Consider the following 15,356-nt stretch of genomic DNA (forward strand, 5'->3'; position numbering starts at 1 on the left):
TATATATTTTCGATGTTTAAAATAAAAATTATATCACAAATATTTTTTATTAAAAAAATAAAAATTTTATTATGTTTAATAATATTCATAATTAAGATATTTAAAATTTACAAAAATAATTTATATATCATATATTAATATTATTTTATATATATATATTAGTTTTTTTTTATCATACATTTTATTTATAATAAAAAAAATATTTTGTAAAATGAGTATATTAAAAAATAAAAAAATTAATACATGAAATATGTATATTATATATGTCACAAGATTCACATATCCAATGTAAAAAACATAAAAATAAAAATGTGGATAATATATTTCATCACTTATTTTATTTCATGTTTAGTTGAACATAGAATACGATAAATAATTGGATAATAACAAAAAATGAAATAAAATATAGTATTTCATGTCTTATCTTATCCCATGTTATATTCGTCCTAAACACATTTTTCTATCAAAATACCTTTAGACTATATTTGGTTGATGAGATAAAATAGAATATGATATGTATATTCTAATATATCATATCCCAAATATGATATGATTGTCAATGAGATATGATATCATTAAATATATATATCCCATGAACATAATATTTTAAGGTAGTATATTAATAAGACATGTTATATCATATTTATATTTATTTTGTGAAATTAGTATAAAATAATATAAAATATGTATTATTTTTAATATTTAAAATAAAAATTAAATCACATTCAAATATTTTCTATTTAAAAAAATGAAAATTTTATTATGTTATACAATATTCATGATTAAAATATTCAAACTTTACAAATAATTTTTTTATATTATGTTACTTAATATATAAAAATAATTTATATATTATATATTAATATTATTTTATAGATATTTTTTAATCATAAAACTAATTTATAATATAAAAAAATATTTTGTAAAATTAGTATATTAAAAAACAAAAATTTGATAAAAAGAAAATGAATTTTTGATACATGGGATATGTATATCTCATATTTTAAAGTCTAGACATCCCTAAAGGTGTCTAACGATATAGTTCAAGCCAATTTTTTTTCATTTATCTTCTACATTTTCAAAAATTTTCACTTCTAAATTATTCTTAGCTGTTTTTTCACCATTTATATAATAATTTTCGTCAAAATTTACATAAATTATAAGTCTAACAATATATCCATGTGATATAAATGTAATATTAGTGTGTGGATTAAAAGGATGTATAAAAAATGGTTATAATTGGCTTTGAACTTATTTCAAATAATTTTTTTTTGAATAATCTTTAGAAAAAAAAAATCTACGGGTTTTTTATAGAGAAAAAATCACTTTTTTTTATCATATAAAACATTACAATTTTTTTTTTTTCAGTTTGTAGTGATTATTACTAACAAGACGGGCCTGGGCCTGAATTTATGTGGCCTGGGGTTGTAAATAGGCCCAAAACGAGGACCATCGAGTAAAAAAAACCATGCTTCACGCTTCGGACTCATTCCCAGGGTTTCTTCCACTCGCCTTCTCAAAATTGAAATTTCAGTCTCATGGTCTGCTTTTAGGGCATGAGTCTGGATCAAAAGTCGATCGTCGCCTTCAAGTTCCTGAAGCCCCATGACTGCAAATTAGACGTGAACAGCTCTCATAATTATCAAAAACCTCTCACAAATCATCTAAAAAACAACAACCAAAAAAAAAAAAAAACGAAAAAGGAAAAGAAAGTTGTAACACAGCAAAATTGGGCCCAAGTTTCAGCCCATATTTTTACATATTCGGCCCATCCCCAAGCCCATTAGTTAAAGCTCGTCATCGTAGAGATTGTGATTAGGGTTTCGCAGAACCCCGCGGTCTATAAATAACGCCATCGACACCCCATTGCTCACCAAACGACGCCGCTCTCCTCCAGTGTGTTGATATACTGGAGTCTGTGTTAGGTTTAGGGTTTCCGTGTTTGTTGCCTTTTTGTTTCTTGTTTTTTCTACTGCTTATGCGTCGATTAACTGATTACCAGCGCTCTATCATGTCTCATGGCCGCTGCGTATGAGCCGACGCAATAGTTGCTCCGGTTCTGCAACACCATCTTCAATGTGTGATGTGCTGAATCGCAGCTTTTTGTTGTCAGATCTGGATAAATTCCCCTATTTCCTTATTTTTTCTTTTTATTTTCTCTTTTTAAAATTTTTCATTCAAATCAAAGGGATGAAGATGGATGTGATGATTATTTCCCCAGATGAACGACGTTGATTATACTGTGCTATTTCTTTCTCTTTTTGAGATTCCAAGCCATTACTCTGATCCATCTTCCCCTTTCTGCTTATTGTCTTTATTATATTTATTTTTTTAATTTTTATTTTTTTAAGTATTTTATTTGGAAGAGAAATGAGGAGCCTTTCCCCATATGATCGAATCTGATTCCAACTGTGCTATAATTTCTTAAATTATATAAGCCAGATCTCTGATCTCTTCAATTTTGGAAATTTTTTCGTTTTCTCAATATATAAGTTCAAATAAGTTTTATAATTCTTTCTTTTTTTTTAAAAAGTAAAACGTCTATTTCAATTAGAAACCAAAGCATTACAGTTAGTTTATTTTGTGGATCGATTTCTGGTAGCGGCGGCGGTGTCGGATCGGATCTGAGTATCATAACCATAAAGCTTAATTTTCTAGGAATTAAATGGTTAAAGGATGAAAAGTTCCGCTCTCTAACTACTCTAGTAACTTGTAACAGCTACAATAAGCTTAATGCTATAGATTTTTTATGGATTTATTAATATAAAAATAAGGTGAAATTTAAAATTTAACCCAATAAATAGTAGAATTTTTTAATCCAATTAAAATAGAAAAATTATATTTAAAGACGTTCGATTTTATTCATGAAAACGAGCTTTTTGGCTTTTTAAATTATTTTTTAAAACTATTAAATACTTTTTTAGTTTAAGAAAAACTGTTTTTCTGTTTTTAAAAATAATAAAATTTTAAAAACAAAGCCAAAAAGGGCCCTTAATTATTGGAGTTCAAAAATCAATTTTAAAAGCGACTTCATGTTATGTTTAATCGAGTAATAGTGTGAAAAAAATGTTAAAAAAATGATTTTTATATTTGATTTTATTATAAGAAATACAAAAAAAATAAAAAACTTATATGTTTAATTTATTTTATTTTTATATAGAATAATTATAATAAATTAAATGAGTTAAAAGTATCAAAGATATTCATGCCTATAATGAAAACCACATTGGGCCAAGCCCAAAAAGATGACTTGAGCCCATTAAGCATTGAGCTTGATGAGAATCTTATAAATATTTATACCAACGATGAGAAAATTCTCATATTTGAAAAATGACTTCAATTTTGTTATAAAATATATTATAAGATATGAGATTTTGTATCATTATGGTAAAGGACCCTTAATGAAATTGAATAGAGTTTTCCCGTGCATCCTATTATCTTCCTACTTTTTAATTTCTTTTTCTTGTCTTTTTCTTCCTTCACTTTTTCTTTTTTCACTTTATAATTTTGAAACACGTTATCGAGTAGTCTCTAGACGTTCTCCTTTTTAGAGAAAGACTCTTCTCTTTTCTTTCTCACAAAAAAGTATGTGATGAACTTATATCATGATTTTCTATTTTATTACTCTTTTGATCTCTTTTTTCATTTATTTTATTCGAATACATAAATATTACAATTCCTATAACTAGAAGTTATGAGATAAATTCATAATCAAAAGTTGTAAAAAATATGTATAATCCTTATAACTAGAAATTATGGAGTAAATTCATAATAAAAAATTATGAATAATATGTATAATCTCTATGACCAGAAGTTATGAAAAATATGTATAATTCTTATAACCAGAAGTTATAGGGTAAATTATAAATTATGAGATAAATTCATAACCATAACTTATAAAAACTATCTGCAATTCCTATAACCAAAAGTTATGGGAAAAAAAATTACAAAATTATAAATACATTACCAAAAGTTATGTATATGATCCTCAATTATTTATTTTTAATTATATGATATAACTAGAAGTTATACCAAACAATATTATGGCAAAAAACTATAAAATAAATAAATAAATAAATGTTCATTGCTTAAAGTTATGTACAAATTTACATAATAAAAGCTTATAACTCGAAGATATGCACAAATCTACCTAATGAATAGTTCATAGTCTGAAATTATATACAAATTTATATATATAAAAAAAATAGTTCATAACCTGAAATTATGTACAAATGTAAATATTTTATTTATAACTCTTTATAAAAGGGAGAGTTCCTTAATGAAATTGAATAGAGTTTTCCTGTACATCTTATTATTTTTCTATATTCTAATTTTTCTTTCTTGTTTTCTTTTTCTTTTACTTTATAATTTTACAACAAATTTTATATTTTTCTTCATTTATTTTTTTAGTGTTTGAATACGAGATATGACATTTTTACCCTTCAATTTTTTTTTTGAAAAAATAATTTTCATTTATTAGAAATTTTACATGGATATTTTTACTCTTATCTTTTTTTTAATAAAAATAATATTTTATTTTTAAACATATATCTAAATAATTAATATGATATTTATATTAAAAATAGGTTACTGGAAAAATTAGATTTGTAAATACGAGATAATTTTATTCATTTTAATAAATTATTTTAATTTTTAATGAGTAAAAAGCTGAATGTTTTTTTCTTTTTAAGTTATATTTTTTGTCTTTAAATGATGCATTTCGTTATTTCGTTGCATTTTCAATGAGCGTCGGATCCCGTCCATATCTGAAATGTGGTGGAAGGACTAGCGAATTAGCCATGGAAGTAATTTTTAAAATGTTGTACATCGTAAAATAATTCAAATTCTACGGCACTTTTTAACACATAAGGATGAGAGTGGGAAAAAATAGTATTTTATATTTGAAAGGAAGTACAAACCCATTTCCCCGCCCGTTTTCTTCTCTGCCTCAAAACTCATTTTGTCCTCTGTTCGAAAACCCATTTTCCCGCACGCTGATCATGATCATGGACTGGAGATCCTTGCCTCAACACCATAGGAAGGAAGTGAAGTGCAGATCTGAAACACCATTGCCCCCGGGTGTTTTCTTTAAGTTTTGTGGTTATATTTGTTGGTGTGGTTGTGTTTGGTCATCGAGAAAGTGTGGGAAAGTTGAAAAAAAATGAGGTTTTCGTTTTTTTTTTTTTACAATGAAATCGAGTAGACTAATTTTTTTTTTTTTTTTTGTGGTTCGGCTTGTTGCCAAGAAAGTGTGGGAAAGTTGAAAATTTTGTTTTCATTTGCTCCCACACAATATTCGTCACCGATTGTCGGTAATTTTCGGGAAATTTCCCGATATTTCCTACCAGTCCAGCCCGCGCACAGGATACAAAATCGGTCCAATTTTTTTTTATAAAAAAACATAAGATGCTATTTGGTAATCTGATCATGATTTGCAGGGAAAGGTTGTGTTTTTCAGCCTGGCTCAAAAATCGTGGATTTAGGGTTCGTGAAATTTAAATCCAATGGCACAAAAGCAAGGAGACCCCTAGAACAGATCCAGAAAGCACAGGGAGCAAAAATGTAAAATAAAATTTCCGTCTTTGATCATCTCTCTCTATCCGATATTTCCGTCTCGTCTCTTCGGTTTTCTCCTCATTTTCCTTTCCCGTGTCTCGCAGAGTCTATGCTTCCTTTAAAACTAATGTGCTTGCTGATGATCAAGACTGTGAATGTCGTGGATCGAATCAATGTTTTAGCAGATTTGAAGGTGAGGATATTGTTCTGAATCGTTACTCTACTATATCATGTTTACTTAGTTTCTGATTATGCAAAAAAAAAACTTACCTTCTTCCTTCTTTTCATCTCAGACAGCCAAGCCTCTCGAACTGCCGCCTTCTCTGAAGTCAGGTAAATTTGAGATCAACTCTGTCATTCCACTTCCAGGAAGGAAAATCCTATATCCACAGTCTGGATGAAAGTTTTCTTCAATGATCGTATATGATCAAATCGTTATCTTTGAATTTTCCTCGATTTTGAATATTTTTATTTGATATGAATAGCAATTAATGTTAAGTCATGTGAGAAGAAAGAAATGGATGATTCAATCCATTCTATGATTGTTCCGATCTCAAACCGTTAATAAGAATTTTAATTGAGATATGCCATTGGTTCTGAAAATTTTAATTTTTTGGTTAATATTGGTGATAATTGACATTGGAGGAATGTCTACGTTTTAGGCTCAAGTCTAGGGCCTACTTTTGTAAAATGTGACCATCTGATAACCAGAAAAGGCTTACTCCTGCTGGTTAAAGGCATTATTTTGTAGTATTATCGTAGTTGAGCGTATTCTGTGTATGATAAGGTTCTTCATGTTTTATTTAATTTTTTGTTGCTCATTTGATGTGTTATTCTCTAATCTAGGGCCCTTGGCATATTGTTTATCAAGGTTCATTGTATTTAATCTAACACATGCTCACATTATTTAAGGCCTGATAATTAGTGTGCATGTAAAATCTATTTGAAAGTTATGATGCTATACTTAGAAGAACTTGTTCAAATTTATGTTGAAGAGCTCTTTATATGCACATATGTGTGTGTTGCAGCTTGTTCTTGAAACATCTACAAAGATAGTGGCACGATAATATAGAAGCTCTCACTTAATTTTTTAATAATTGTCTATTGTGTAGAAAGATCTACACCTGTCTGTTTTAATTACTGTAACACCTTCTTGCATTTTTGTGCTGTAATTATTATAATGCATCTATGTCTATACAACAATTTCCTCATTAGGGAGGATATGTTTTGGGAATCTCTAGACTCCGCTAGGGTTTGGCTCAAAAACGAACTATATTTTATATATATATTTATGAAGTTAAACCAAATCTAATTCTCGTATATATGTTGTGTCGTTGCATGTAATTATTTAACCTCTAAGCTCTAGAGATTAACTGCTTCAACAAAAACCCAATGAGGTTTCTAGTACAAATCTCAATCTCCTTTCCTGTTTAGCTTCTCAATCAAATCACCCTCACAGAAAAGTTTGAAAATAGCCAGAGTTCCATGTACTAATTAAGTGTTCTAAAATCATTGATTGGGTAATTTTAGCCTTTTCTCTCACACTTCTCTTTATTATTGAAATGGAAATGTTAACATGGATTTTCTTATTAGAAAATTAAGAATAACTTTTTCACCATCCATAAAATCTGAATGAACTAAAATTGTTCACAAGCATATATAAAATTTTACTCTTATCCCATAGAAGTAACCCTAGGAAGGGGGATAAGGGTCTAAAACACATTGGCCTCTTTTCCCTTGATTGTGGCATCTTTTCCCTTGATTGCATTGTGCATTAGATAATGCACTGTCATCTTTTAGTCTTCTAATACTAACAATTTGAGATATTTTAAAAAATAGTTGATTGTTTGTGCGATGCGCATTTTTAAAGCACTATAATATATGATCACATTTTGTAGATCACAAAACACATAAGGAAACATTATCAAATTTTCTCCTTTAAATTATGCAAGTATAAATAAAAATAATATAGATTGAAGTTTGTGTACTCCTTAAATTTCTAAAGAAAAACAAAAGTAAAAAAAGAAAATATAAAATAATTTTTGCAAACAATATTGTTAGACACTCTTCAATGTCCACTAAACAAAACCTCCTCTCATGTCAAGTTGTAGAAACCTTTTCTTCATGCCATAGGTCAACTAAAAAATTCACTACATTAGTAGTATAAATATAAATAAATGTACTATAATCTCTTAGTGCAGTTATTTTTTCCTTGTCATACAGCTTTTACATACTGTTTCATCAACCAAATGAGCATCAGTTGGTGCTAGAAACAGCTATATATATATATATATATATATATATATATATATATATTTATTTATTTATTTATTTTTCACTTTGTGAACTTAATTAATAAAGATAAAAGTAAAGGAGATGGATGGATATGTAGTTAACTCAAACTTTGATTTTAAAACTTGTGCCTTCATGCTGGTTTCAGTAATTGTAATAAGCATAATTATAATGGGGTGCAATTGCTCGCATTAAGGTGGCTCATGGCTGAGCTTGAGATGGCATATTGAACTTTATTTCCATTTAATCTTTGCTAGCATTTTCAAGAAGCATAGTTTCTCCAATATCTTCCAGTTCTAGTTCAAAAAGTTATGTATGCACCTGTGTAAGAAAAAGGAGTTTCTCATTTTTAAGCCCCTCATTTACATACATCCTTGTAGCTGAATGTTCCTGTAGCAAATTTATCTGCATAACTATTAGAGGTCACTTCTTAACAAAGCCCCCATTGAGCCACTTGTGAAGAAATGAATGCCAGCAAGAACATAGTTTCACCAGTTGCAATTGTAGTAATTGCATTCTTGTGATAAACTAGAAGTCTACAAGCAAGAGAATAAGATGACCTGTGGACCAAGAAGCTTTTACACAATGAACTATATTAATAAGGGCAAAAGAACTAGATGAACTTTGAACCAAAAAGCGTGATTACATGAGCCATACCAATAGGATTACCAAGAAAATCATGGTGTAAAGCAAGTAGCTCCCAATAAAGTCTGGCTGCAGTAAATACTCCTCAGACATCTTTGTTCTCTGATGTTTTCATTTTTTTATTACTACCCCCAGCTGACACCTTTCTCTTGATGTGTGCAGGAATTGTGTCATCCTTTACCTTAGGAGTCAGAAATGGACAAAACTCTGTGGTCAGGATTTGCATGGTGCTTCTTCAGAATGGGCCCTCACTTTCTTACCAGTGGGTGTAATATGGTAGGCATCCAATATAGAGAAATCTTTGCTCAGCACCAACTGGGGTCTTTTGGATGTTTGGCTTGTCAACAACCCAGGTTCGAGTAGCATCATAGTTGATATTAGTGGGGTCCTCACAAGAGACATCCACTTTCTTGTTGCAAAAAAATGGTTCCTCTGTGACTCTACTTCTGATCTCCTCATACTCTTCTTGTGTGCCAATCAGCCTCCATTTGAAGCATGCTCCAAATTGGACAGCATATGCACCAATTGAGCTGCGGACCAATGCTGATTGCTGTTATGAAAAATGAAAAGCAGTGCTGGTGCAGTTAAATTTTTAAGAAGCTAGATTGACACATAAGAGGGATGATGATCCTTCAAAGAGAAGGAAGGGGGGCTTGGGTGTGAGGTGTCTTTCAACGATGAACAAAGCTCTTCTTTGCAAGTGGAGTTGGTGTTTTGCCAATGAAAGAGGGGCACTTTGGAAGCAAGTCATTAATCAGAAGTATGGTGAGGATATAGGGGGTGGCGATCTCGTGAGGTGGGAGGAGATAGGTATGGGGTTGGCCTTTGGAAAATCATAAGAAAGGAGTTGGACATTTTGAGCAGCAAAATTTCTTTTTCTATGGGAAATGGTCAAAGAGTAAGATTTTTGAAGGACAAGTGGTGTGGAGCCACTTTGCATTTCCTTTCCTTCCTTATTTGCCCTAGCCATTTCTAAGGATGCATGGGTGGCAGATGTTTGGAACTTTGAAGGCAAAAGGGGTGGTTGGGCTCCTTGCTTCTCTAGGTCGTTTAATGATTGGGAGGCGGAAAGAGTGAAACACTTGTTGTTGAAGATTCAAACAAAAAGGGCGTATAGGGATGAAAAAGATAGGATGATTTGGATGGCTTTGAGGTGTGGGAACTTTTCAGTTAAATCCCTTTATTCTACTATGGAGCCTGGGACCCTCTATTGTTCCCATAGAGTATCATTTGGAGATCTTATGTGTTACTAAGGGTGGTCTTTTTCCTATGGGTAGCGACATGGGGGAAAGCCCTGACTTTGGATCAGGTCCAAATGAGGTGGTTTTCTTTGGTAAATAGATATTTTCTTTGCCACTTTGAAGAAGAAATTGTTGATCACATTCTTCTTTACCGTGCAAAGACGTGGATTCTTTGATAATTGCTTTTTTCTCTCTTTGGTGTATCTTAGGTCCTCTCCTTTTTCGGTTAAGGAGGCGCTCCTTGGGTGGTATGGTCCTTTGTGGGTAAAACTCGTATAAAGTCTTGGATGATGGTCCCTTTATGTATCTTTTGAATGGTGTGGAAGGAAAGGAACATGTTAGCGTTTAATAATGCGGAGTTGTCATCCAAAGGATGAAAAATTCTTTTGTTTATAATTTGTGGTCTTGGTCTAGGGTGTCCGTAGATATGGACCCTAGTTCTCTTGTTAGCTTTATTGACTGGCTAGGCTCTAAGTGAAGGTGGGTGATGTTTTTTGTTTCTCTCCCTCTCCCACTTGGGTAAACCTTTGGGTAGCTGGTGTATAGTTCCTATATTCTTTGGGACGTTGTTTTGGTGTTTCCTTTTATATGTATATATACTCTCTTACCTATCAAAAAAAGAAGCTAGATTGACATGTGAGGCCTTCAAGATATTTATATCATGAAAAGGGATTTTCTATTCTTATGATTCTTTAACTAGTTCTGATGAGTATCTTGTTCTGATAATAGATAGTAAAAAAGGGGCGAAAATAGAAACGGTTGTTTGACTACTTTTTTTTAGAAAACAACATTGAAGAACAGTTAGAAAACAGTGTTTTCAGTTAACAGCAAATTATCTTCTGTTTTCTATTACGTTTTTTTGGGATTGCAGAAAACCAAGAATTAATTAAAGGGAAGCTAAAAGCAGACAAAATTGAGGGTGATTAAAGAAAAGCAACCCAAAACCAAGCAATTTACCGACCTATATATGTTTCCATGTAAAGTCAAATGCAAACACAGAATCAGAGTTTGATTTCTAAACAATTGTTGATCAATGGACCCATGAACTCACTACAACAAGGTCTGGTCAGCAATTTATAACTCAAAAACTCAATTCAACCCCATTGACCTTCTGCCTCAAGTATCACATATTTCCCCTATAGTTGTTGAGAGAATTAAAGACATGAATGCAGTGTGTTGTAATATAGTGTTTTATTAGATGGCTTATTCAAACAGAGTGTGACATTAATCCTTTACTATTTTTCTCTTTTTGTATAATTTATTTTGCAGGACAAGAAAAATAAAGAAGGTAGAATGGAAATTCTTCCATGAAGTTCTTCAGTGATGTTCAAGTTACTGTCTTTACCGGCAAATCAGGTGAATCTCCTACAGCTCATGGTTACTTAATCAAACATGAGTAATGATGATTGATGACAAAGAGAAACTACTTCTACTTTTTATGGAAATGTTGTTGTGATTTAACCAATCTGTTGATTTTCAATTTGAGAGAGTATGTTAACATGCGCAACATTATGAACTTGATCATATACTCATAATTAGAATGTTAAGCATATCTGAATCTTGTGTATATGTTGTGCTGCTACATGTTGTTATTGACCTCTAATCTCTAGAATTAACTGCATCAAACAACAACCAGGAAGGTTCCTGGTCATAACTTTCTATCCCCTTGCCTTCTTACTTAACTCATTCAATCTATGTCCTCACTTTAACTAGTACCAATCACATCATCTTCACAGAAAAGTTCAGGAATGGTCAGAGTCCCATGTAATTGTTAAGTGGGCCGAAATCATCAATAGGGTCAGATCAGTCTTTTGTGTCACACTTCCCTCAATTCTTGAAAAATAAAATATTAACTTGAATTTCTCTTATCAGAATGCTAACATGAACTTTTTAACCACTCACAGACTAATATGATTGCATGAACTGAAAGTCATACATAAGCATATGTGAGATTTTACTCTTTATCCTAGAGGATCAATCCCAAATAAGGAGAGCTGAGGGTCTAAAACACACTGACATATTTTTCCTTAATTGTATTATCTGCTAGGTCATGCATTTTTTTTTTTATCTTTTCACTCTCTTAATATGGAAAAACTATTTGAGAAATATTCTTTACTAAATAAATGTTTTAATCATTTAAAGGCAAGGCTCTCTACGTAAAATGAATAAGTGTGTTTATTTATTTCAAATCAATGGCTTTTCTTTGACTTGTTTTGGCATCTGGATTCTCTACAAAGAGTAGGATGATAGCAAAATTAACAAGTGTCATCTTAAACACCGTCACTTCAAGCTTTACCATAGTCTAGAAGAGCAATAAATAGACAATCTTGCATGAAGATAGTTATGAAATTATTCAGGAAAAATTTGTGATGGGTTAACCATTGTCTCTGTTTTATTTTTCTATCTCAAAAAAGAAAAAAAGAAAAAAGAAAAAAGAGGGTACAATCATGAAGGGCAATAAAAAAAAAAAACCTACTTAATATTATTGGATGGCAGGTGATATACTGTCATGGCATATTTGGTTTCATACTGCCTTAACCATGGTTAGGAAAATCAGCATAATTGGTCACCAATGGTTACCTACCTGGTTAAGGCCTCTACATCAACCCCACCAACAAGGAGGAAACCTAACTAAGTGGAGTTCATGCAGATCTGCTATCAGAACTCACATCTTTCACAGTTTCTCATTTGCATATATTCCTTTGGTACAGAGCATTATCTATCTTCAGGCAAGTCTAGGCCATCAATGGGTGCATGAAGTTTGTTTCTATTTACTTGAGTTCCTGTGTTTTTTTTCCCCCATTTTGATGGGTTTTTCTGCTTGTGTCAATTCTTGATTGTGCTTGCTTCTTGTGGAAAAATGCACCGAGTGAGCTCACCTCAGTGGAACTGGATTCAAATTGGCCTACAGGAGAACAGGAAGCAGAAGACTTCAAACTTGCCAATTGGAATGATACTATTGCAAGTCATCCTAAAATAGAATTGCATCTGTTTCATATAAAATTCTGGAGCACTATCAAAAAGGTTGCTGAATGTGGGCACAGTAGGAAACTGCTGAGATGGCCATTCTAAGATGTGGAATTTATTGTGGGCGCAACCTTGTATATAACATAATGGACAATGCTTTTTGATGTTTTCAGAGAAAGGCAATGAAAGTGATACATCAAGAAGTCATGAATTTGAAGATTTACATCACCTGGTGGACTTCACAGTGCCAGAGATTATATGTGTGCATAGGGAGCTAAGGCATTCTTAACCATTGCAGAAGCAATGTGGTGCTTCTCGATATGTGATACTTGATGTATCTCTACTCTGTGGAAAGGAAGGGTATTTTTTTAGTAGTTCTATCGTAAAGAGGTCTCAAAGAAAATTCCTCTGGGTTCTGCTGCTGTGCAATTGAGATCAGGAGCTCAAAGTTCTGAAGCCATTCTTTCTAGCCAAGCCAACCAAATATTCTGAAACCTTCAGTTGCCAATACTCAAAATTTCCAGTCCCCAAACCACCAGTTGTAGGATCCAAAATGTATCTAAACCTAGGGATCCCACTGTTTATAAAAGTCGACTCCAAGCAAGAAGGATGATATGATACTGAAGTTTGTTCTCAGCTGCAAGAACCGCAAGATAGAGTCCAAGGTTGGAGTAAGTGGGCTAATCAGAAGGTTATGTAGGCTGCTTGTAGGCTTATCAGGGACCTAACTGAGCAAAATTGATGAGGCAGAGGAAATAAGAATAACAACTAATAAGACATAAAAGAGAAAATCTTGGAGGAAAAAAATCTGAAGTGGCTATCTGAGATGGATGGGCAGGTTGAGAGGAACTACTCTACTGTTTACAGGCTTAACTAGGAAAAAACTTTGCTGAAAAAGAACAATGCAGCTGCTAAATTGGAAGCTATAGAATCAGATTTGGGTTGGCATGAAACTCTGAATGGGGTGCAGAATACTTCATAGTGTGCTAACATATAAGAGAAGCAGGAGGGCATTTCCAGGAGGAGCTAGGAGCCCAAAAGTAAAAGGCGGCAGAGCAGCAAAAGGAAGTAGAAAAGTCATGATATTGCCATAACCAAATGAGGTATGCTTGTCCTAAAGAGAACATTAGGGCTATGTTTGGTTCTTGGAAAATTTGAAAGAAAATGCAAGAGACAAAAAATGGAGAGGAAAAGTAGAAGGAAAGAAAAAAATGAAGGAAAATAAAAAATAGATTTAAAGTTAATAAATTATTTCTATATGCCTTTTCAAACCCATTTTACTTATCCTTAGTACCTTTCGGGAACCAAATATAGCCTATGTATCTCCTGAATAAATTGTCAATGGAAGGATCTACCAATGGTATAATACTCATGGTTAGGACATGCATCATTGGTATCGGTCAATTCATCCACTGGGCAGTGATGCTACCTCAAGAGGGGTTTCCCTGATCAAACAACTAACTTGATTGGATTTTATGTTATGAACAAGGAAAGAATCCATTGGGTTATCCAATCAGGCAAATTTTTAATAATACGGGTTCTTCCTAGTTGGACTTGTAACCTACAACAATTTCATTACATGTCTTTCATTTCTTCTGTAATTGCCGCTCTTTTTATTTGAATGCCATATTAAGATGCATGAATTCATTTTGCTCTATTGTATACAACCCAACGTTTGCTTTTATTTGTTAAATATGTCAGTAGCTCTGATTTATGTTCTGATAAAATTACAGGCCAGATGGAACGAGCAATTCCCGGAAAAAGAGAATTATTATGTTGGCTGACTCAATACAGAAGGCTATGAGTAGAAGCTTTTACAAAAGAAGAGGAGGATGTCATCCAAGAGAAATGGAAAATGCAAGGCTGGAGCCTCTTGGATCAGGATCAAGTTTCTCAACTGCAGATCTAAGCATCAATCTGAATGGAACTTTCTAGAGGGAATTCCACTGAAATACACTCAGGTAGTTGCCCTCTTTCTTCTGTCACATAGTCCATCCTAGAATAAACCAAAAGAAAAGGAAAGAAAAGGAAAACCATTAGAAAAATAGTTTAGAGGGTGGAATTGCCTAAACTGTAGGTTAGTATGGAGTTTTTTTTTTCTTGCTTTTGTGAAGTTTAAGTTAGATGCTTTTCTGTATATAAAGTTTACCTTAAGCTTGCCTTTCTTTTCTTGCTTCTGTGAACTGATAAGATGCTTATCTATGAACTCAGTTTACTTTATTTTCTCACTTTTATTCGTGGGAAATGCTTTATTCTTTTATGAATGATGTACTTTAGGATTTATAGTGGAAGGATGTTCATCTTAGTAAGAGATAAGAGTTAACTTTTGATGGGAATCAGGATTTGCAACATAGCTTGCCACATAAAAAAAAATCCAATATTTTATGGCACGATTCCACTCTCCATTTGATGTTGTCCGATTCAAGGCTGCAGTGGCGCACATACAACAGTTGACCCCGGTTTTGCTTTTTTATTGTGCTTACATTCTCAAGAAAAGGTCTCGATAGTGTGTTGTGAAAGCCCCTCATATATGACTCCTCATTCACTCGAATATGATACATTACATTTTAATTTATTTTTTTTGTGCAGTTGAACTCAAAAGGAGCCATATTCTCACTTAAAAAATTGTGTTTGAAAAGAACAAAATGTTGTTTC

At 32.2% G+C, this 15,356-nt stretch overlaps 1 long non-coding RNA gene and 2 other non-coding genes across 8 annotated transcripts; all 3 read left to right on the forward strand.

The window, feature by feature from the left end:
* The first annotated feature begins 2,196 nt into the window (after window positions 1-2,196).
* On the forward strand, window positions 2,197-2,291 carry LOC132254127 (small nucleolar RNA Z103). Its single transcript, XR_009466296.1, has one exon. It is a non-coding gene; the product is annotated as a small nucleolar RNA Z103 (small nucleolar RNA).
* A 73-nt stretch (window positions 2,292-2,364) lies between these two features.
* LOC132254128 (small nucleolar RNA Z103) lies at window positions 2,365-2,455 on the forward strand. Its single transcript, XR_009466297.1, has one exon. It is a non-coding gene; the product is annotated as a small nucleolar RNA Z103 (small nucleolar RNA).
* Window positions 2,456-4,566: 2,111 nt separating this feature from the next.
* On the forward strand, window positions 4,567-14,929 carry LOC104879772 (uncharacterized). Of its 6 annotated transcripts, XR_009465984.1 has the most exons (8): window positions 4,569-5,562; window positions 5,661-5,749; window positions 5,850-5,889; window positions 8,656-8,846; window positions 8,975-9,071; window positions 11,004-11,090; window positions 12,231-13,804; window positions 14,435-14,929. It is a non-coding gene; the product is annotated as an uncharacterized LOC104879772 (long non-coding RNA). The 6 variants fall into 6 exon arrangements; XR_009465983.1 differs by having other exon boundaries at window positions 4,567-5,562; window positions 8,656-9,071; XR_786189.3 differs by lacking the exon at window positions 8,975-9,071 and having other exon boundaries at window positions 4,574-5,562; window positions 8,656-8,769.
* The last annotated feature ends 427 nt before the right edge of the window (window positions 14,930-15,356 follow it).

This window comes from Vitis vinifera, chromosome 7, assembly GCF_030704535.1.
Source record: "Vitis vinifera cultivar Pinot Noir 40024 chromosome 7, ASM3070453v1".
NCBI classification, from domain to species: domain Eukaryota; kingdom Viridiplantae; phylum Streptophyta; class Magnoliopsida; order Vitales; family Vitaceae; genus Vitis; species Vitis vinifera.